The 21,499-nt window shown below is 47.6% G+C and overlaps 1 long non-coding RNA gene across 1 annotated transcript; it reads left to right on the forward strand.

Annotated features, from left to right (window-relative positions):
• Positions 1-15,676: 15,676 nt before the first annotated feature.
• On the forward strand, positions 15,677-19,691 carry LOC132653458 (uncharacterized). The gene is made up of 3 exons (XR_009591197.1): positions 15,677-15,939; positions 17,183-17,510; positions 19,154-19,691. It is a non-coding gene; the product is annotated as an uncharacterized LOC132653458 (long non-coding RNA).
• Positions 19,692-21,499: the final 1,808 nt, after the last annotated feature.

Here is a 21,499-nt window from a genome sequence, read left to right on the forward strand (position 1 = left end):
GGAATGCTTGGCAAAAGCATACTTACTCATTGAAGGCCCTGTCTGACACAATGCCCCTTGAAATGACCGCTCATGTAACTTTAATATTATGAGAAACACTTCCTTTGTTAATCACGAGCCCAAGGCTTCACAGGACCAGATTCTCACCATTAAAAAGTCTGTAATTTTCAAGTGACTTAATTTATCTCCGGGAAAGATTAAGACCATGAATAAATTGGGCTCAGTCCCATCCTGCTTCTTAATGCTGAGCACAAAAGGCCTCACCATTCCTTCAGTGTTTACCGCTGGGTGGGGACAGCGGCAGCAGCCGCTTCTGCAGTGAACATCTAAGAATAGACGGCTTTTCTCAAGACAGAGGGGCAGTCTGGAAGGGTTCTGCTCGCTCGAAGGTTCCTCTGCAAAGGGGGACTGAATTCAACCACGTCGCCTGGGCGGCTCTGGGGCAGCCCATCACCGGACCTTAGACCTTCTTCCCTCCTTCCAAGGGCGAGCTGCAGGTGACAGCCAGACCGAGGTGGTGAGCAAAGGCAGAGCAGAAGACACATGGAGAGTGTGGGAAATTCTGGAAAATGAGAAAAGGAGGGAGGGGCAGCATAGCAAAAGCTCAATGTTGATTGTTACTACCGCAAAGCAAAGATTCATTTTAATGCCAGGTGTCCATGCCAAGAAGGGAAAAGACAAATGAAGCCTTTAGGAAGGCGCTTAGGACCTGACGTTTTTAATGACAGCTGTGGAACCTCACTTTGCTTTTGTATGTTCTCTCTCTCTCTCTCTCTCTCTCTCTCTCTGTGTGTGTGTGTGTGTGTGCATGCACACGTACTGCACTCACAGGCACACACATATGTGGCTGGGTGCTTAAGAATGCCAGAAGAGTTAGGCCCCCTGGACCTGGAGTCACCAGCAGTTGTGAGCTGCCCGACCTGGTGCTGGGACCCAAACCTGGGTGCTCTGCCAGAGCAGAAGGGCTTTTAACTGCCGAGCCACGTCTCCAGCTTTGTCTCCTTGATGTGAGGACAGTAAGAAGAGAACCCTGTGCAGCTTCTGACAGGCCCCAAACTGTGCTCGCTGTTGGGGGTTCTGGTTTCTAGACTGCCAAAACTGATGATCTTTGACTATGCACTTTACATATAGTGTTATTCTCAAATTTTTACATATTAAACACGGTGAGTATCCATAACTCCTTGGGAAAAAAAAATCACCTTTTTCCATCAGGAAAATTCTCTGAAGCATAGTTGTTTACAGTGTGCTGAGAGTGGTGGGGGGATGCCTAATTTTTTTCAGTTTGAAGACAGACTGAGGGCTGGAGCAATGGCTCAGCAGGTAAGAACAGTGGCTGCTCTTGCAAGGACTGGGGCTCAGGTCCAAGCACCCACACAATGGCTCACAGCTGTCTGAAACTCCAAATCCAGCGGATCCAACCCAATAGCCTTTTCTCACTTCCCTGTGCACCAGGCACATACATGGTGCAGTACATACATGCAGACAAAACACTCCAACCTGTAAAATTAAAATCAAAGAATCTTGAGACGCAGAGTGGCTGGATGGATTGGGAAATTCCCGATTTGACCGTGTAAGGCAAACCTGAGGGAGCACACCATGCTCAGCTGGGGAGTGAGGCCTGGCTCTCAGACACTCCGGACCACTGAGCAAGCTGCAGACTTCGTCTCATGGATTAGACAAAAATGAACACTGTCTTTTACTGACTATGGCATTGGGGTATTTTTTTTTTTTTTTGAGTCTTCTAGAAGAAGACATGATCAACTTTTCCCTCTGGTCTCCTGGAACGTAGTCTTACGTGGAGACTGAGAGACCCGTGTTGCAGTGGTCACGCCATCCTGAACTTGGCAGGCTGAGTCTCAGTGCTCTTTGACAGAGGACCCCACAGAAGTGGATCTTGACCTTGGGTCCACACTGGGCGAATGCCATGTGGGCACAGAGTGACGAGGGGAAGCCGGGGCAGTCCTTGCCTGCAGGCCCTCCAGTGAGGCTGGGGCCTGCTGGTCTGACTGCCCTCTTCACCTGAACAGCTATTCACCGCTGTTCCCCCATCCAGTCCGCACGCTTTCACAGCAGCTGTTGTGCATTAGTGAGGATCAAAGAAGCTTATTCCCAAAGTGGAGGTCTCCCGTGAGTGTTCCAAATCAAAAGGATCCGACCCGGGAGACCAAGGCTCTGAGCGCCTTGGGAAGAAGCATGGCTGCAGGCTGGGGAAGGAGGGGCCTGAGGTTGGTGGGAGCTTGGGGCTGCTGAACTCTGACGCAGATGAGCAGGGGGCTTCCAGAGGCTGGTGAAGCTCACACCTAAGCCAGCCCTCCCTGGGGCTAATCCTCATGGTCTGCTTTCAGTGCTGGGGTGGGAGGACCCAGGTGGAGACCCAGCAGGCAGGCCAGGGAGCGTTTCTAGGCTCCTGTGCACCTTCATACAAGGAAGAAGTTGGAAGTAGCTAGGAATACTCCCGAAGCACAGTTTGTTTGTGCTCTGACCCGTATTTATTTATTTGCTTCTGAGGAGTCCGTGAGTTCCAGGTCAGGAATCTAGTGTTTTCTTTCAGTCTTATCCTAATGGGTCAATTCCTGAGGTTAAAACTCCTAACGTCCATCTGGACACCTAAATTCTGTCCCTCTACTCCTGTCCTCAGAGGGGCTCCCAGACCAGTGTGCTGAGACTTTACAGAAGAGGCTAGGCGTTGAGACTGGAGCAGGGAGCCTGGAGAGGGCGAGGACGCTTGCTCTCTGCATGCCGTGTCCCCGCTGGTACAGTCCACGTGCAGTCACACGGGACACAGCGGGAGTAGACGAGTGGTTTGCTTTGAACAGGAACAGAGTTGCTACATCGCTTGGATTGGTAAGACTACCCAGACCTCCCGGGAAAGGGTGGTCCGTCAGGGTGAGAGGAACAGCTAGAGCGGTCCTGGAGGTCTGCAGACCACACACAAGGCCCCCCCCACCCCAGAGGAAGCAGCCGGTGTAAGCCACAGGGTGGCTGCAGACTGTGGTATTCCTTCAGCTGCAGCCTGAGGAGACCAGCGCATCTGCAGTGGCTTCTCTGGCCCACGCAGCCTCCCCTGACCACTGACGGTCCCGCGCAAGCGTGAGGACCTGGGGAGGCAAGCAGGTATCATGTCCGCCCCAGGCCTTGTTGTGTCTCATCAACTGTGAGTTCTTCCCTGCATCCACCGCGAGCCCAAGTGGGTACAAGCTTACTCTGTATCACAATTGTCACTTCATCCCTCCGAGCCCTGGCCATCTCATGGTGGGTGCAGAAATTCTCCTGTCACCTGTAAGGCTGGCTAACACATCAGCAAGCACTTCTTGGCTGCCTCAGCCATGGGGCCGCGTGCCCGACCAGGAGCGGTTTGAAGCCTGCAGGAGCCACCAAGCTCAGCGACACGCTAATAACATTGACTGCATCTTGTTTTTTTGTTCTTTTTTTTTTTTTTTAACTCATCAAATTACTTACTCCATAGTCCCAGTAATCCTAAAACTATACAGATTAATACTGAAATTCGATTTAGGACTTGGCTTTCCACAAAGTTGAGAATTTTTGTTGGCTTGGTTTTGGTGTTCTTGAGACAGCATCATAGTATGTCTTACTGTCCTCTCTCATATTCACTGTGTAGACTGTTGACCTCATACACACTGTAATCCTCCTGCCTCAGCCTCCTAAGTGTTAGAATTGAAGGTGTTTACCATTATTCTCAGCTAAAGTCAAACTTTAGTAAGTTAATAAGCTTTATTCTTTTAAAACTAATATTTAAATATTTATTTAATTATTTATTTATATTTATTTAAAAAGAATACTGTTTTACTGTTTAATATTGGGGAAGGAGGCTGCGCTCCCAACAAGGCACATGAGTATCTGTCAGAGGACAACTTGTTGGTGTCATTTTTTTCTTTCCATCATGTGTGATTTGGGGGTAGAAGTCAGGAAGGGTTCTCAATATGTTCCATACTGTCTGCGGATATCAACGAAGCAGCAGTGACGCTGTCCTGTCTTCACCTGGTGTGCCTTTTCTGTCTGCAGACCCTGCCCCGTCCACCCGTGCTGCTGTGACAGGACCGCAGGTGGCGTGAGCCATAGTGAGCACACGTGTGCTTGCTCCCAGCCCAAGACTGCACTCACGCAGCTGCTGGGGGCCTCCTAGGCGTGTCCTTGCATGAGGAAGACACTACGTGGTCAGGAAGCTCCAGTGAGAAAGAGTCTGGGCTTGCGTCTTGGCCGTTAACCCCAGTGGTAGCCCTGTGGATGATTCCACCCAGGAGAGCCGAGTCTTTTGACATAGTCCCTGAAAGGCCGCCCTGGGGAATGCAGTCAGCAACAGCACATCACACACGAGCGTCCTGTTTCCTGGCACGTTCCTGGCAGGTTCTCCGACTTCCTTGTGAAGCAGGACCTGGAAAGCTTTGAGGGGTGACCTGGGCATGTCAGCAGGGGCCTACCGGGCTTTGATGTTCTTCTGAGAACAGGCAAGCCTCAGGTGGGGAAGGTCACCACTCTGACAACAGGTGAGTTCACATCCTAAGTGTGGCTTAGGATGATCGGTGCTCCCTTTGAGCACTGCGGAGGCAGCCACGTGGTGCTGCTTGCTGCTCAGGTCTGTGGAGACACAGCGCACTTCCTGGGGGGGAGGGGGTTACCTAATTATTTGGAATTCTTTCACGGGGTAGAGTGATCTTTTCTGCATTATTAATGTGTTGTCAGTGTATTTGTTAATGCGGGTATTCAGATCGCATGGACTCCGCATATTTGTGTGATAACACTGTATGTTTTCTCTGTGTCTGTGCACGTGTGCATTCGCGCGCTGCTGTGTGCAGTCGTATGTCCGTGTCTATGGAAGCCAGGCTGCCTATGGCCTACCTCAAGAATATCATCTGACTAGCTTTTCTGAGACTGACTCTCCTCAATGGGTTCCGGCTTGCTATTTTGGCTAGGCTGGAGATCAGGGTTCCCAGCGGACCTCCTCCACAGCACTGGGCTCACACTTGCATGTCACTACGTGTGCCTTTTCACCTGGGGGTCAAGCTCAGGTCCTCATATGTGAAGCAATCATTTACGGAGCCGTCTCCCAGCCCTTGTGTGTTTTTGTTGCTCAGATTGCTCACTCTTGGGCACTGGTAGCTGTTCTGACATGCCTCCATTGAGGAATGCTTCCCTCAGGTTTTGAACACTTTCTATTCTCTCTCTCTGTGTCTAGCACACATGCATGCTCTTTTATACATAATAATTCACCAGTTATGATGGAAAGGCATCTGCTCAAGGAGACACCTGTCTAGCATTACCCTTGGGTTCACGACTGTCCTTGCTCACCTCCCTTGGATACTGCCTGTACTGAGTGGTGTGTCTGCCTTGTCAGGAATCCCCACAGCTCCCAGCCTATGGAGGGCTTGATGTGCTGTTTGGCCATCTTCATGCTCCCCATGACTCAATATAAACTATCTAAGGCAATTCACATTTAATTTGTCTGATTAATATTTGAGGTTGAAATTCTTCTCATGGTTAGGATCATCTACTGGACTTTCTCTTTGATTCTGTTTTCGTTCTCTACATATTTTTAGACCCTGGACTTCTTCTGCATTGTTTGTTTAAGGTGAATCTCATAGGCATAGCATGCATTTGGCTCTTTGTGGGACAAACTGAAAATACTGACTTGAGTGATAGCGACAATCTCAGCTCTGCCATATGACTCTATGTCCCTCTGTGTGGTACTGTTGCAGGCATAGTACTTACGTTGTTTCTTTTCTTTTCCTTTCTGTTGTTGTTGATCTTGTTAGTGGTAATCATTGTGTTTCAGAGGCTGTGTACAATAAGTTAGATTTAAATAATTGCCAGTTCCTGGTTGCTACAACTATTTCCTTCTAATATCTTTCTATCCATGCTCTAAAAAATGGCAAAATAGCCTTGCCATGCCCAAACAGCTACTATGATTTGTTAAGTTTGTGTGAGAAAGTAATTAATAAGGCTTTTAACAAGGAAATTTAAATGGATCTGACATTTCAAAAAGTCAGTTACAAGGACAAGCAGTATTCATCCCTCACTGGTTGATTCTCCTGACATAAATATTCAAATCTAATAAAATTATAATCAAACTTCCAAGAGAATTTATTTGGTTTGCAATTGGATAAGTGGTTTTAATATTTGTATGAAATGTAAGCCTTGGGGAATAGCAAAGAAATTCTTCTAAAATCTATTTAGGAGATGTCAGCAAAGATGATAAAGCTGCTGGAATCAACTCAGTATGGGGTTTCTGCAAAGGTAGGTAAATACATTTGTTTAACCAAATGGTGAATCAAATATCATTAACCACATAGAAGCCAGAAACAGTTCAGTACTCATGAGGTGAAATATTAAACACAAATTGTATTTAGCTCTTTGGGAAGGGATTGACTTCTTTAACAAATGGTGTTGGCCTGCTGCCTTTCCCTAGGATTAGGTACTCTAAGGCCTACAGAGAGGTATCTGTTAGCCCTGCCTCCTGAGTGTCTGCAAATGGGCAGGAAGGGGATGACAATGGCCCTTGGGAAGTTTTGTTATATAATGGGAAAGTCTACATTTGGCAAACAAAGTGTAAACTCGGTCTTGGAAATCTGAGCAATGCTTTTTTGTCCCATTAAGTAGAAGAAAGTTTACCATGTGTATGTTTTAGAAAAACACTGGCCAATATGAAGTATTTGTTGGGAGAAAAAGTAAGTGTTGAAGGCAGGAGGCTGAGTGAGAGAGGGACAGGCCGGGGGTCTTGGCACAGCAGAGAGCACTGAGGCCCACACCCAACTCAGCTCCGACTCAGCTGATTGCTCATCTTACCCTGAGCCCTTCTTCCACGTTCCATCTTTCTTCTGCAGCTCTCCCTGGCTCTTCTCAACCCCCAGTGTATAAGCCTTTCACCTCTGATGGCGCTCACTGGATGCATGGCGGGTAAAGCTGAAGTGTGAGGTTCAGGCCCTACTGGAGGCTCCCGGGAGGAAGGGCTCCTCACGGTGAAGACACCCTGTCAGCAGGAGGCAGCAGCTGAAGGGACCACACAGCATCTGCAGCTGTCGGCAGTCTGAAGTGGCAGGTGAGGGCCAGCTGGGACACACAATGACTGATTGAACGGTGGCTTGAAAATCTTTGAAGGAAAAGACCAGCTTGGCGTTGGAGTCCACTCAAACTGTGGAATGCAAACTGCGTCTGGACGGGTTTGGTGGGGCTGGGTGGACCTCCGAACAGGGAACTCTGAAGGCAAGAGTGGACATACTGTCTCCCATTCCATGGCATCATCTACCTCACGCCCCGCAGGTTCTCTGTGGAGATGCAGTGAAGCTCCGTGGCACTGTTTCTCATATCCCTATTGGTTTTGTCATTACACGTGCCATTCTTAGAGCTGTTTAGTCAAGTGTTTTTTAGTTTTTTTGTTTTTGGCGGGGTTGGTGATACAGGGTCTCTCTACGTAGCCCTGGCTGTCTTAGAACTCACTATATAGTCTAGGCTGGCCTTGAACTCATGAAGATCTGATTGCCTCTGTGGGATTAAAGGTGTGCATCACACCTGAATGGCTAGTCAAATATTTTAAAAGTGGTGTTTACTCTCCTTTTATTTTCCATTCTCAAATCATTTTGTTTTCAGAGCTCTTCTTATTTTGTCTACGAGGGCCCTGAACTTTCCATAAGATTAAGTAATTTTCCCATAGTCACACAGCTTGAGAGTGAAAAATCTTTAATTTTATTTTTACAGGTTTATTTATTTTTATTTATGCATGTTTTACCTGCGTGTATGTAAATGAGCCACATGCGTACCTTGTCCCCCCAGAATTGGAGCTATGGACAGTTGTGAGCTCCTGAGTCATTCCTGGAAACCAAGCTGGAGCCCTCTGTAAGAGAAGCCAGTGCTCTTGACTATGAAAATCTCTCTAGCACCCCACCCATTTGCAGTTTTACTGAGGAGTTTAGTACTCCAAAGAAAATCCATTCCCCATGTCATAGCTCACACCAAATAGGCCCAAGCAACTAGTTTAAGCAAAGGAACAGTACTTTGGAAAAACCAACAACTTCCTTTTACCTTTAACACACAGTACTTTTGTGCTTAATTTGATTCCATGCTTTAGCCAGTGATTTTGATGTCAGCCTTGGTTGTGAAGAAGGGAAGTCTAGCTTTTTTTTCCAGCATTTTTCATGATGCCCTAGTGACCAGCTTTGGATACAATAGTCATCAGTGGCATTTAGGAGAGGCTGCTGAAGTGTCCAACCCTGAGGATCATTTATACAATGGGCTGCTCTAGACACTAAACAAGACTAAATTAAACATGCTGAGATAAGAACCCCTAAGCCAGAGAGCCTACGTCACACACATGCCCTCAGATCTAAAGGCTTAGACATTAGCATTTGTACATCACATTTTAAATGGAGTCTGAGATGAGGATGGCATCGGGCCAAGGGCCCAAGGGAGCCCTGACAGTGGGGCTTGAGCATCAAGATAAAGAAAGGAAGAGCTGTGAGCTCCTGGTGTGTTCTCAGAGCAAACTGATGTTCTTTCTCTACAAGGACCTGTGAAACCTAAGTTCTGACTGTTGTCATTAACAACCAAGTGGGGGAGGGTTGATTATTTGCATGGGACAACAGGACATCACAGAAAGGGTTGATGAAAACAGATAAATGTTATGAAGTGAGACAGGATGTGAACATTTTTATGTTTGTCTCTTTTCTCTCCTTACCCCTCTCTACCCTACCATTGGGAGCATTTCCCTGTGTAGCCCAGAGTCACCTGGAACTTGGGATCTTCCTCTTCCACCTCCCCATTGCTGCTGGCATCACAGGCGTGCACCACCATGCCTGCCTACCGTCAGCCACTTTGACCAAACCACTTTGAATATCATCAGTGTTTACTGTTGCCATTCCAGTTCTCTCAGGGTCAGTAATAACTGACACCCCCTGGGCTCTACATGAACCCAGACATCACTGTGGCCTCCTCAGCTGCAAAAGCAGGGAGGCCTCAAAGACCAGGCACGCCCTTCCACACACAGGCGTCCAGCGGTGGCTGCTGAATGAACAGACTGAGGTCGCGGAGGATTCCCAGCCCAGCATCTGTCTTCCCTGAGTACAGTGACAGGCACTGTGATTGGTTGCCCAGGGAAATCCTGCAGCTTGCTCCTTACAGATTTTGGCATGGTTCTGCCAGGCAGTAATGGATGACCCATTGTCATGGCTTTGCCTCGGCTCTTCCTCTTCCCTCTGGGGACAGAATTCTTTAAAAGCCCAGGTTTCCTCCTGCCAAATTTCAAGGACACTGGAGTCCTGTGACATTGTGCCTGTGGAATTTGTGAGGCAGAAGGCAGAACTGGAGTCTTTGTTGAGTTCACCCCTTTGTGCAGAATGGCCGGCTCAGCCTTCTCACCAGTGAGTCCAGGAGGTCACTCACCCCACTGAGCAACACTCTCATGTTTGGAGTGGTGAAGGCCATCCTCACAGTCTACGGTGTCAAAGAAGACCGATGGCGGGAAGCAGCTGATGGATTTGAAAGTCGATAGAGAGGAAATAGCATAGTGAAAAGTGTCCTGTCGTTAGGACACGGTACTTGAAAAATCACCATGTGTAAGTGTGTGCAGACAGAAAGACCAGGAGGTGAATGTTGCACCCTCTCCATCAATACGGTATTGACAGGAAAGCTAGCCAGACAGCCCTTCAGTGAGTAAAAACGCAAGCCAGACTGCCACAGTCACTGGATGTCTGCTTTGCTATAGTTGGCCTGCTTGGATAAGACATCAGCTTTCATTTAACGATGTATTTGTATATGTGTGTCTGTGTATGTATGTTGGAATGTGTAAGCCGTGCTGCATGTGTGGAGGTCAGAGGGCAACTCGTGGGAGTCAGTTCTCTTCTTCTACCATGTACATCTCTGGGATTTTACCCAGGAGGGTCCTAGGTGTTTTACTCAGAAGGTCCCAGGAATTGAACGAATGCCTGTCATTAGGCCTAGTGGCAATAGCATTCATCCATTAAGCCAAGTTGAGGGTGCAACATTTTGCTTCTAAAAGCATCTGACCAGCAGTCATCTGAGAGCTTATAAGTCACAGGGCAGAGCATTGCAGTTCAGGATGGAAATACACACGCCCCTTTTCAGGTAACCCTGTCTGTGGTTGCCAGGCTCCAGCTCTGCAGATCTGACCTTGTTAAGCGTTTGTTAACTCTTACTGGAACTTGTGAATGACCAGTGTCCAGGAAGCTAGGGAGCCAGCCCTTCAGGACCAGCTGCCTCTCTCAGCATTTGTGCTATGCTCTACCTCAGACGCAGGAGAAGAGCCATGTGGAAGAGACTGCTCATGCCGGGAAGGATGATGTCCTGCGTTAGGGGTTAACAGGGCTGAGCAATAAGGTGCCCATGGTGGGGGAACCACACATCATCTTCAGCCATCTAAGGAGCGCTCAGCTTGAGGCTCTCTGCTTCTGTTTGAAAACTATGCTGTCAGTCATTGGAGCTGTCACTGCAATTCACACTTTGAGGGTCCACACAGTTGGGGGGCAGTAGAGTTTCTGATTCGCCAACCAACGAAGGGCATTTAAGAAACCCATCTGATAAGAACGTACGCCAAAGACCGTGTAATATTTCACTTCTGGTACTTGAGCAGTTCATGACCCCGGCTTGGGAGGATGTCTCTATCGTCTATGAGTTAACTGAATGCATTTCATTCAAATATAAGCATTGGCTTTGTTACCATGTCATTTATTTAGCTGGGCCTTCCTCTGCAATTTGTTGTTTGGGGGGATTTCGTACAAAGCCACAAAGCCACAAAGCTGTGTCTTGCTGGGTCTATTACACGTCTTGGAGACGAATCCTTCCAAGACCAAGTGGGATTGTGAAACCACTTTCATGGACAGTCTGCTACATGCTGGTAGGGTACAAAGAAGATAAAAGGTTTTACCCAGGAAGTTTATGTTTCTGGGGTGGGGGTGGGGCACATGGAAGTTAGCACACAGAGATAAAGCACATAGTGTGTGAAGCAGACTTAGTGCTTAGGATAAGATTCCACTGTGGGAGAGTTTGGCTTGTCAGAGTTGGAGGCCGAAGGATGGACAGAGATTTAGGTAGCATGGCCAGAGAAAAAAACCCATAGAAAGCCTGGCTTCTGGGTGCAAAGTGTAGAAAATGGAAGCCTGGCATGTAGCTGATGGGGCATGTGGGGGCTGCCCTTGTGTTCGGGGGAGCACTGAGCCAGGAGACGATGAATGAAGGAGGGTCCCAGAGGTAAGCTCAGGTGGGAAGGTGGGGGTGGGCAGAACTTAAGCTTTTGCCCTGAGCTAGGATAATCATAGCTTAGGACAAGATTTTTTCCAACAGGTTCATGCTGAGTGCTGTGTGGAGAACAGACCTCAGAGGATACGGAGAAACAGGCAGACCAGGAGAGGAGGGAAGGATAGATATTTAAAGCAGCTTGCTTACCTTCACCAAGAAGTTGCCACAAGCACATAAAGAAAACCCGGCTCCCTACCATGAGGGGTGGGTGGCAGGGAGGAAGGGCATGAAGGTTGGAGGCCATGTCACTGTTGTCCAAAGGTGGAAGAACCATGGGGTGAAATGATGGGGGTGGAATGTGGGCAGCAGGGACGTAGCTCCCAAAGGACAGTATTTGAAGAAAGGAAGAGGACTTCCATCCACAGGACAATCAGGCATTTAAAATGTTTTGCCAGAAATAGCAAAGGATTTGAATCAAGGCCTGACAAGCCTGGAGAGCTCAGTGGGGTCATGTGAGATAGTGGGCACCAGGAAAATTCCAGGCTTTGCCTTGGGAACAGCTCCCTCTTAACACAGTGGGTGGCCTGGCTCAGCACACGTTAGATCCTGGGTGTGGACGCTGCATGCTTGGAAGCCACCGCTGCACCATGCAGGAAGATGGAAGTGCGCAGAAAGAGGATGATGCTTCATTACTTCAGCAAGGACACTGCCAAGAAAGTAAGCAAGTATTTCTATGTGTACTGAAACAGGAAATGCATATGTTAAATAGATTAGGATATAGGAAACATGTTATCTGAATTGACTGGGCACATTATTTTTGTGTAACAAGCAGAAGTTATTTACCCAGTATCTGACACTCACCTATGTCACATCTGGCATCTGTGATGTCAGCAGTGACAACAGTGAGAGCATCAGCTGACAGTTACACTTAGTTATAACAGCACACCTTTTAGAAATACTGTTAACAGCCTTTTCCCTAAGTGGACTTCTGTGAACCCAGGACCTTCTGAATGCCAGGCAGACTCCCTCCCAGGGAGCTACAACTCTAGATCCTCTATCCTAAGAATTTTAATATCATATAACTCAAAATATTACTAATCTATTAAAAGTTATTGTCAATACTTCTTTTAAATAAATTACTCTACATCTCATTTAATGTAAGTACTTCCTCATGTGTTTTATATATGGATGTTTTAAATCAAAATATTCTTAATAATTAAGATTTTTCAAATTAGATGCAGTAATTTGTTGTGATTTGTGTATGATTGCAATAGTAAATAGTAGCAGAAAGTGAATTATCTATGCATATACAGGATGTATTAAAATTTAAGTAATGAAATAACATGTCAAGATAAAGAAGAAATAATTTCAGCCTTGTGAACTTGGGGAACTACATCCAATAGTCAACACACACACAGAGTACAGATTTTAAAAGCTTCGTGGCTTTTTCCAGCTTTTGAATTCCGTTTCAGCATTTAGTATTCTAAATAAACATCCTAATTACACAACCTTGGATTTTTTTGCAAAAGTGAAATGGAAGCAGAATGTCCACTTTATTAGTTTAAATTTGTAAGTGGAGAAAATGTGTAAAACATATAGGAGACAGCAGTGGTGCCTGCGGTCTAACTCAGGCCTCGACAGTGACGCCTGGAGCATGAACAACAGAGAGGACAAGGAAGGAGCCTCCCTGGAGGAGGAGCACCCCTGCGGTGTGAGCACTCCTGCGGTGTGTGAAGGTGCCTCCCAGCTTTGAGCCCTGGCAGGAACGCTGCTTCCCCTGTCATGATGCCAGCCACTCCCATTCTGAAACACTTAAATTCTCACACTGCTTATGTTGTATGTTGGGTTTATTCCTCATGGAGAAGTGTGACAGCCCCCGAGCTGGCAACGCTTTTAAGACTTGGACATTGGGGATGTTGAGAAAAACATGGCTTTTCATCTTTTCTGCTTTATGGGCTCATACATTGGTTGTTTGTTTTGGAGGGGGGTGGGATCTCTTCCTAGCTTCCTAGCTCTTGAATTTTCAAGTAGAACCTGCTGGAGTTTTTGTTGTTGTTTTGTTTTTGTTTTTCTTATTCTTCACTGGTAAATCTCATCTAACTCTCATTTCTCCTCCTATTTTAGTCTTAATTATTCCTTTCTTTCCTTTTTCCCCCACGTAGCTCAGGTTGACAGAGAGAGCCTTGTTTTGCACATGGAAAGGATTGTACTTGTCTAGGTTTGCACAGTTCATCAGCACTCCAGGTACCTAACAGCAGTCAGCATGTGAGTGTCTGTTAGGCAGCAGTAACATTAGGATCTTCTTTTGTCAGACGAGGTTCTAGTTTTCGATGGCTGTAGGATCTGAAGAGAAAAGAGACTAAGGATGGTACATTCCTGACCTTACTTTTTCAACATTTACCTTCATATCAGTCCTCCAAAGAAGGAACTTACTGAGAAACCAAACCAAACCAAATCAAAAGCAAAGGACTGAAGATCTGACATGATATTGCCTCTAAAGGGTTCTTTGTCCGCCGCCTCCACTGTGTAGAGTGTGGCACCAAAAATAGCTCCCTGGACAGCTGGCTGGGGCTGCCAGAACCCACAGCTGCTCCAAGGCAAACCTGTGATCCCTGTCATCTCCATCCGACTTGTCAATTACTACCACAGCATGAGGCTTCCTGGACAGCTCCGACACAGGCTCGCAGGGTGGGTCCCATCAGGGGGCTTGGAATAGCTCTTGTTGGTGGTGAAGCAGGAAGAGGAACAGAAATGAGTCTGGGCAGATGATTGACAGCGAGACACCAAGTATGCACATACTTGCCCGAACTGGTAGAAACGGACACAAAAATCAGAAAAACAGGGTAGAAATCTTAAATTTAGAAGTTGCGTTTGGTCAATGTGTAAACACACAGCGAACAGGGCTTCATGGGATCTTTGCTAACTGCACTCCGAGGACACTACTGATCCCAACGCTTCATCCTCTGCAGATGAAAGCGCACACAGGGCAAAGTACTCAGCCAAACTACCCTCAGCTAATACAGGTTAAGATGTAAAATTCATAAGTATCATTTAAAACTCAAATTAGGAGGAGTAAAGTAAAGGTTGATTAAGAAAAGAAAAGAAAAGAAAAAAACAACACAGACAAAGAGGGACATTTCTATAGTATGGGAGCAAAGCACCCCGTTCTGTGTCCTGCAAATACAGGACAGAGTGTCGCCTCTGCCAGAAAGGCAGGTCACTGACATGAAGAAGCCTGTGAGTGCACAGTCCCAGTGGACTGGCATTGCTATTCTTATCCTCTAAACGGAGGGGGCACTGCCATCTTGTGCACACATCAAGAGGAAACTGCTAACTCTAAGGTCACATCCCTGCGAAGTGTGCTGTCACCAACACTTTGTGGCGCGTTCACACTCTTGCTGGGCATCAATTTCTGCTTGCATTCTGTTTCACGGAAATGGTAATGCGTTCAGCACTGGAGGAGGTGTGTGGAGCCATCAGTAGGGACACATCGCATCCAACACTCCTTGTTCTTTTCGTGTTGTCTTTGGGGACTCAGCGTCATCTGTGACCCCAGAATGCGTCTGTCAACTTCATTCTTCAAGCACAGTAGACTGCTGACTTGGTCCTCCAGGGAGGAGGTCTGCCTTGTGAGCATTGCCACAGGACAGGAGGGTCGGCAGAGGGAGTCTCTCCTACCGTGAGCAACAGCACTATCAACTTAAGCCTTCGGAGAGGAAGTCCACCCTGTTGTCAGCCCCACCGCTGTGGATGTGACACTCTGAGGAAGCCCACAGGAATGTCAACATCACCGCTATGAACTTGCGGCCCTTTCGAGGAAGTCAACTTTGACGTCAACACCAGCAGGTGAGAGCAAGCGTGAAGCAGTTGGAAATGATGACTGTAAACAGCAAGAACTGACTCAGTGCTGACATCGCTTTTCCACCTTTCCCTTGGTTAAATAGGCGACACCGTGCTTGCTCTGAGTACTGGTAAGGGTTTGGTGCTCATAAGGCTGAAGGTCAATATTCCAGAGGGAAGGCAGACATGTAGTGACCTTGATGGGCCGTGTCAGGGTCTGAACTTTCCACCCTTCTAGTCACTGGGATCTCGGGCTAGACTGAGATTCCTGCTGCTCAGGGCACACTACAAAGCAACCCAGCCACAAACTTCAGTGCAGGGTTTCAGAACAAGCTGAAACTGTGGTGCTTGTCAGCACCTCAAAGCTCATGCTAGCCTCCAGGCCCTCTCAAGGTCAGAAGTATCGGTGTGCATTTCAAAGTCCATGCTAGCATCCGAGCCCTTCCACCGCTTCTCTACCCTAAATTCCCTCCAGTTCCCTGGCTTCCCCCTCACAGCTGCTCAGCTTTGGTGCAACCTGGCAGGCAACCGCTGCTCTTCTCCTCCCCCGCCCCTCATCCTCTTGGGCTCCCCCGATTCTCTTGCTCTCTTGCCATTCCCATCATTCTCTCCGGCTTGGCTTTCTCACTTTCACAGCTCCGACCATGTCTGCTCTGATTTCAATTCTCTCTGTTCTGAAATCTTCCAGATGCTTCTGGATATTTTCCCTCTCTTGCTAACAATAAAATCTTCCCCCCAGTAACAAAGCAGCCGTGCCGGCGGTTTCTTTACTGTGTCCCTGACGCACATTACCCCCCCCTTTTCCAGGGCCGCACCACCGCTGCAGACTTAAGCTGGTGAACCGTAAAGGAGGCGCAGTGTGGGGCACGGCTCGCAGTGTAGGTAAAATTTCAGAAGGTAAGTGATAGGTCAAAACCAAGGTGACAAACGGTAGATAGTTGATACCTTCCTAGATATGAATGTGTGTGTGGGTGTGTGTGTATCTGAAACATAAATTTTAACGTGGAGATGATTTTAAACAAGATTACCAAATGTAGACTGGGGGTCATCATGACATAAAATGTAGAATTCAGAATCAAATATGAACTTGGCCAACTACAATTGTGTGCTATTTCTTCAGATAGATTTATCAAGTTATGTTTATTCCATAAGAAAATTTAAAGTTTTATTTTCTTTCTTGTTTTCCTAACAATTCCTCCATAACCTCAGGGATTACCTCAGAGGTTTGAAAGAGATGTGTTTATCTGTGTGGCGTCAATCTGCAGCCACCTACCTATCAGGGCAGACGTTAACAGCAGCACAGCTCACACCGTGTGTTGTGGGATTGTGGCAATCTCTTGCTTGTTTGTTTGTTTATATCTATGTGCACATTCGTACACAGAAACCAATACAAGGAGTAGGAATCCTCCCCCGTTACTCTCTATTTTTTTTGAGGCAAGGTCCTCCCCTACACACACGGTGCTGGGCTCTGAACTCCTGCCCTCACAACCGTGCACCAAGTGCTGGGAACCACTGAGCCGTCTCTCCATTGCCCTCCTAACTGAGAGAGAGCCTCATGCACCCCAAGTCATGTACAAACTCGCTGCCTAGCTGAGAATGACTGTTCTGATCATATAGTCTCCTCTCCCTAAGTGTTGGGGTTATATGTGCACATGATCACATCCAATTTATGTGGTGCTGGGGATCAAACTCAGGCTTTCCCCTGAGCACTCTGCCACAGAGTACGCTCTCAGCATGTGCCACAAGAGTCCTCACTGTGCCCTTCAGTCTCTCTGAATCTCCAGAGCAGCACTGCACTTCTTCCCTTGTTAAGATTCACTCATCAATCATGGGTGCTCGTGAGACGTGTAATGCAGAGGAACCATAGAGTAAGCATGCTGTAAGTGTGAGGTAAGCATGTTGTAAGCATGTTGTTGGTGTTATTTCACCAAACATGCTGGTGCATCTTTGGGTTTAGTGTTGGGAGATGGCAAAGCTAAACCAGAGCAGCTGACAAGTATGCCCAAGACTTTACAGAGGCATGAGGAATTCAACAATGCCCAACAATGTCCAGTCCACACGCCTGAGCACTTCTCTTTGTCTGGAGAAATTCTGTTGAAATTCCACTTTAAAAAGCGTGTTGCACGCCCCTCCTTTCCAGCTATGGCCCTGGACCCTGCAGCTTCCAGGATGCTGATGCACAAAGAGAGCCCAAGTACCGCTTCTGAACCCCCACTAAGGAGTGAGTGATGGCAGCCCAGAAGGGTGTGCCCGTGTCCAAACACTGGGATCTGGCAGAGAAGAGTGTGCCCAACCATCATACCACGAATGCCACACAGTCTCTTAAGTGTCGAGGTCTCGGTGTTAGAGGGGAGCTTGCCCAGAGACATTTCTACTGGGTCCCTACCACCTAGGGCGTCCAGCACCTCCATCAAGGTCCAGTTTCTCCTGCGATCACCCACGATGTCCTGAGACCGGCTACTCAGAAGGTGAGCAACCCGGAAGACTCCCAGGAGGGGAGGTGGGCCAAGAAGCCTGCAGAGGAAGGCTCTACCTCCTGGTGCCTACCAGGAGGCGGATGCTGGGGCAGCTTTGGTGGTGGAAGTGGTCAGGCCCCACCCCATCCCAGTGAAGCTAGATGGGGTTGTTTCCTATTGAATACATTTACAGATTGGGGAGTCCTTGACAGTGAGGGGAGCCTAATACCCACTACTTAGGAGGCTGAGGCAAAGCATTTGGAAAGTTTAAGTCTCTGCTACACTACAGAGTGAGTTCAAGACCAGGTTAAGGAGGACCTGACACAAAATGGCATTTAAAAGCATGGTGGTTATGTAGCTCAGAGGTATAGCATCTGCCTAGCACATAGAAAGCCACAGTATTAGAGAGGAGGGAGGAAGGAAGCAAAAAGAAATATGGTTAGTATTTATTTAGAAAAGCCAGATACCTTAATTGCTGTCCACTCACTCTGTCTCTGAGACTGAGCTGATGGCTTCTGTGTGCTGGTTGTCCACTTATCACTCTTGTTTGGACCTAACTGCTTCTCCCAGGATTGTCGGGGAACTGCCCGGGAAGCCCGGGAGGGTGGGCACACAGAGTCAGTGCTGTAGTTCTGTCTAAGAATTAGTCTGAACGTAGATCAAGAGCTGAGATTTTTACCCAGCAGCACTAAAGTCAGCCACGGCTGAGGAAAGCTGAAGCAGCATAAATCCCAGGCAGGGCCAAAGCCAGACTCATGACCGAAGAGCCACCGACAGGTGGGGAGACCTGCTGGGCAAGGTGTGAGCCTCCAGCCATATGTGGATGAGTGTCAGGCTGTCAGCTGCGTGTGATCCAGCCTCACACCTGCCGTGCTCAGCGCAGGGGCCACACCAGTTGTCTGGCCTGACAGGTGGACATGACAGGCCCAGAAGGAACAGGTGCAGGTTCGCCAAGCACAAGATAAGGCAGTGGCTCTAGTGTACTGTTCAAACCACCATGAGGTCACCGTGACACTGTCCAGGGCAAGGTGCAGGGTACAGCAGGATGCCAGACCAGTTTTCATTTCGCTCCTGTGTTCATCTTACCACAATATTTACAGGAAACAGGAACAATGTGTGTATTCCAATGTACACTTCAGGCTACATGAAAATAGAGTTACAAACCCATGAAGTGACTCAGCAGTATTTAACTTGGGGCGTGGCCTCACTGTGGTATCACATTCAAATCAGTGTCTGGCTCCCAGGCAGCCAGGGCCCAGATGTTCCCCGGCCCTTAGTCCACCCCTGCTCTGTTTCTTCCCGAGGAGCTCAAAACTCGGGGAAGTTCTTGCTACAAAGCAGTGTGTGTTGCTGTGAGGATCAGATTATTTAATTTTGAGAAAAGCCAGACATAAGGCTGGTTATCACATTTTCAGACTAAGTGTCTGCCATCCTTGTGAAAGGATGGACTCACTGAAGGTTTATCCCAATCTGCTTGTGTTTGTGGGGCAAACTGGTTCAGGGGCGGATGTCAGATTCTCACAGTCAGCCTCAAGTGATAGATTGAATAAGCTTTTTGCCAGGAAAATAACAATAACTTGAAAAGATTGAAAACGCGAATTATTTTGTGTATCGTGAAGAGAATATCAAGCAAATTTTTTGTTTGTTTGTTTAAGAAAACCACAGTCCAGAGACTTTCAAGGAACAGAGATCATGTGCCTACATCTCCAAACTGTGGTCTAACAGTTTCTCTAAAAGGTCGGCTATTATTTATAGACTGGGAAATGCATCATTCAAGTGTGCAGAGTGGATTTGTACAAATTCATGCACTCGGGGGCTGCCACCTGGAGAGAGCTGGGGCCTAGGATGCTGGGAGCTGACCTCCAGGGAGTGTGGAGGGCATTCTTCTTCTGAACAAGCCAGGAGTTCCAGCCTCAGCACCACAGGAAACAGATACAGTGCTGCCTGGTCCAGGTGGCTGCTCTGCGGTCACATCATGCTGATGGGAGCTAGAAACGGCCCACTGACCACACAACTTTTCTGTACATCTGGAGTGATAGCAGTTAGTCAATCTGCTTTGCAGCTGGGAAACTGATGAACTCTTAAGTGTAGATCAACAAAGTCCACTGGGGAAAACGTGTTAGAAATGCTGTTAATCTGTATTTGAAAGTATTTCTGTACAAAATAAATATTGCCTCTGTGTTGGCAATGTTCACAGCGAATGTTAACTGAACTGGAATTATTGATTCTCAGGTAATGAACAGTTTCAACCAGACAGTAGAGTTGGGGGAACTTTTCATCTTGTGCCCCCATAACTCTCCCTGTTTTTCCTCTGGCCCTCAATGTTACATATTCACTCATTTAAACACTCACTTAAGATTCCATCTCTAGCTGTGTGGTTTTATTCAGCATTTACTTTATGGCTAAGAACACTAAGCTGTGGATATGATGACGTGTCCGTCAGATTTGTGCCTGCTCAAGCATTTCCCCACTTCACACTGAGTTGTTTTATTACCTCTGAGGTTATTAAAGATTCTCAGTGGTTCACACACAAATCCTTTATTGTATTTAAAGTTCCACTGAAGTTTGCAAAGATCATGCCTTTCACAAACAAAAGCTTTAATTTCAAATTGATTTATTTCCTAGTGTTGTGTTTTGACTTTATATTCAAGAATTATTTGTGTAGGACAGTAGCAATGCTGTTCTTGGTATGTTTTTAAATAGTCTTACTTCTGCGCAGTTCTGTTACTCACTGTCAATTAACGTTTTGTGTGAGATGTGAGGCTCATTGATGTAGAGACTGATCTGCTGTCTTCCCACCCCTGCAAAGCTGAACCCCCATCACTAATCAAGAAAATGTCCCACAGACACACCCACAGTCCACCCTAATGGGGCGTTTCCTCTGCTCTCTTCCAAGATGACCCCAGCTTGTGCCTCATTGACCAAAACCACCACAGTGGACACAGACCAGGCTGCTGGCTGTTCTGGACCTGCTTTGTAGACCAGGCTGGCCTCAAACTCACAGAGATCCACCTGCCTCTGCCTCCCCTAGCGCCTGGATCACAGGTGTGCACTGCTGTGCCCCGCTGTGCTGCTGTAGTCAATAAAGAGATTTAGTGATAGTAAAGAGAAATGAGGCCCTTTGCCAGGGGGCAATAGGAGTGAGGGCAGAGCGTTATCCACAGAAGAATCTAGGGTGGAAAATCAGAAATTCTTTGAGAGAAGAATAGTTGGAAATGCCGTGCTGGGGAAAGAATGTCCTGCCCACAGGGGCTGCCGCAGGATACATTTCTTCAGGGTCAGCCACGCCGGCTCTCAAAGGCTGCCGAAGCTCTGCTGACTGGTGAGAAGAGCTGCCGCAGCTGAAACTGACCCCGCAACCTGGCTTTGAACACGGGACGCTGATTTTTGCAGACGTGCAGAATGCAAGAGCGATGAAGGTCTGTGCCGAGGTTTTAAGCGTAAAGATGAAAAGACTGGGCAAAACCCGTTGGAGCTGGATTCCGTACGAGGCGACACTGAGGAAGCATGAAGGCAGAGCGGGAAGTGCTGGAGCCCAGGGGACTGGACACCGCCGGGAGGTTGGATAGTCGATGAGCACAGCAGCTCCGGGCGCCAGGTGGGGCTGCCCAAGGGGTAGCCACAAGTACTGTGGGTGGCGAGCCCACAGGGGAAAGATGGCTCAGTCCCATCGGAGCTCAGGTGACTGCGTCATGAGTTCCAGGTTTGGCGTTTTCCCTGGTGGGCCTAGCTTTGTCTGGCCCTCTCATCCCCTCATTTGGGAATGGATCCATTGGCCTTGGGCAATTGTGCATTAGAAATGCGTGGCATTTTGGCTTACCAAAGCTCACAGTGAGGAAAGGCCCTTGAGCCTCAGTAAGGACTTTGAACAGGGCAGCCCATAACCCACAGATATACTACCAAGGGGGCTAAAACCAGTCTTAATAACATTATTGAAATATTTCAGATTTTGAAAATTGAACCGGTTCTCTGGTCAGCTAACAGGCCACGACTTACTAAAA

This window comes from Meriones unguiculatus, chromosome 4 (assembly GCF_030254825.1).
Source record: "Meriones unguiculatus strain TT.TT164.6M chromosome 4, Bangor_MerUng_6.1, whole genome shotgun sequence".
In the NCBI taxonomy this organism is placed as follows: Eukaryota; Metazoa; Chordata; class Mammalia; order Rodentia; family Muridae; genus Meriones; species Meriones unguiculatus.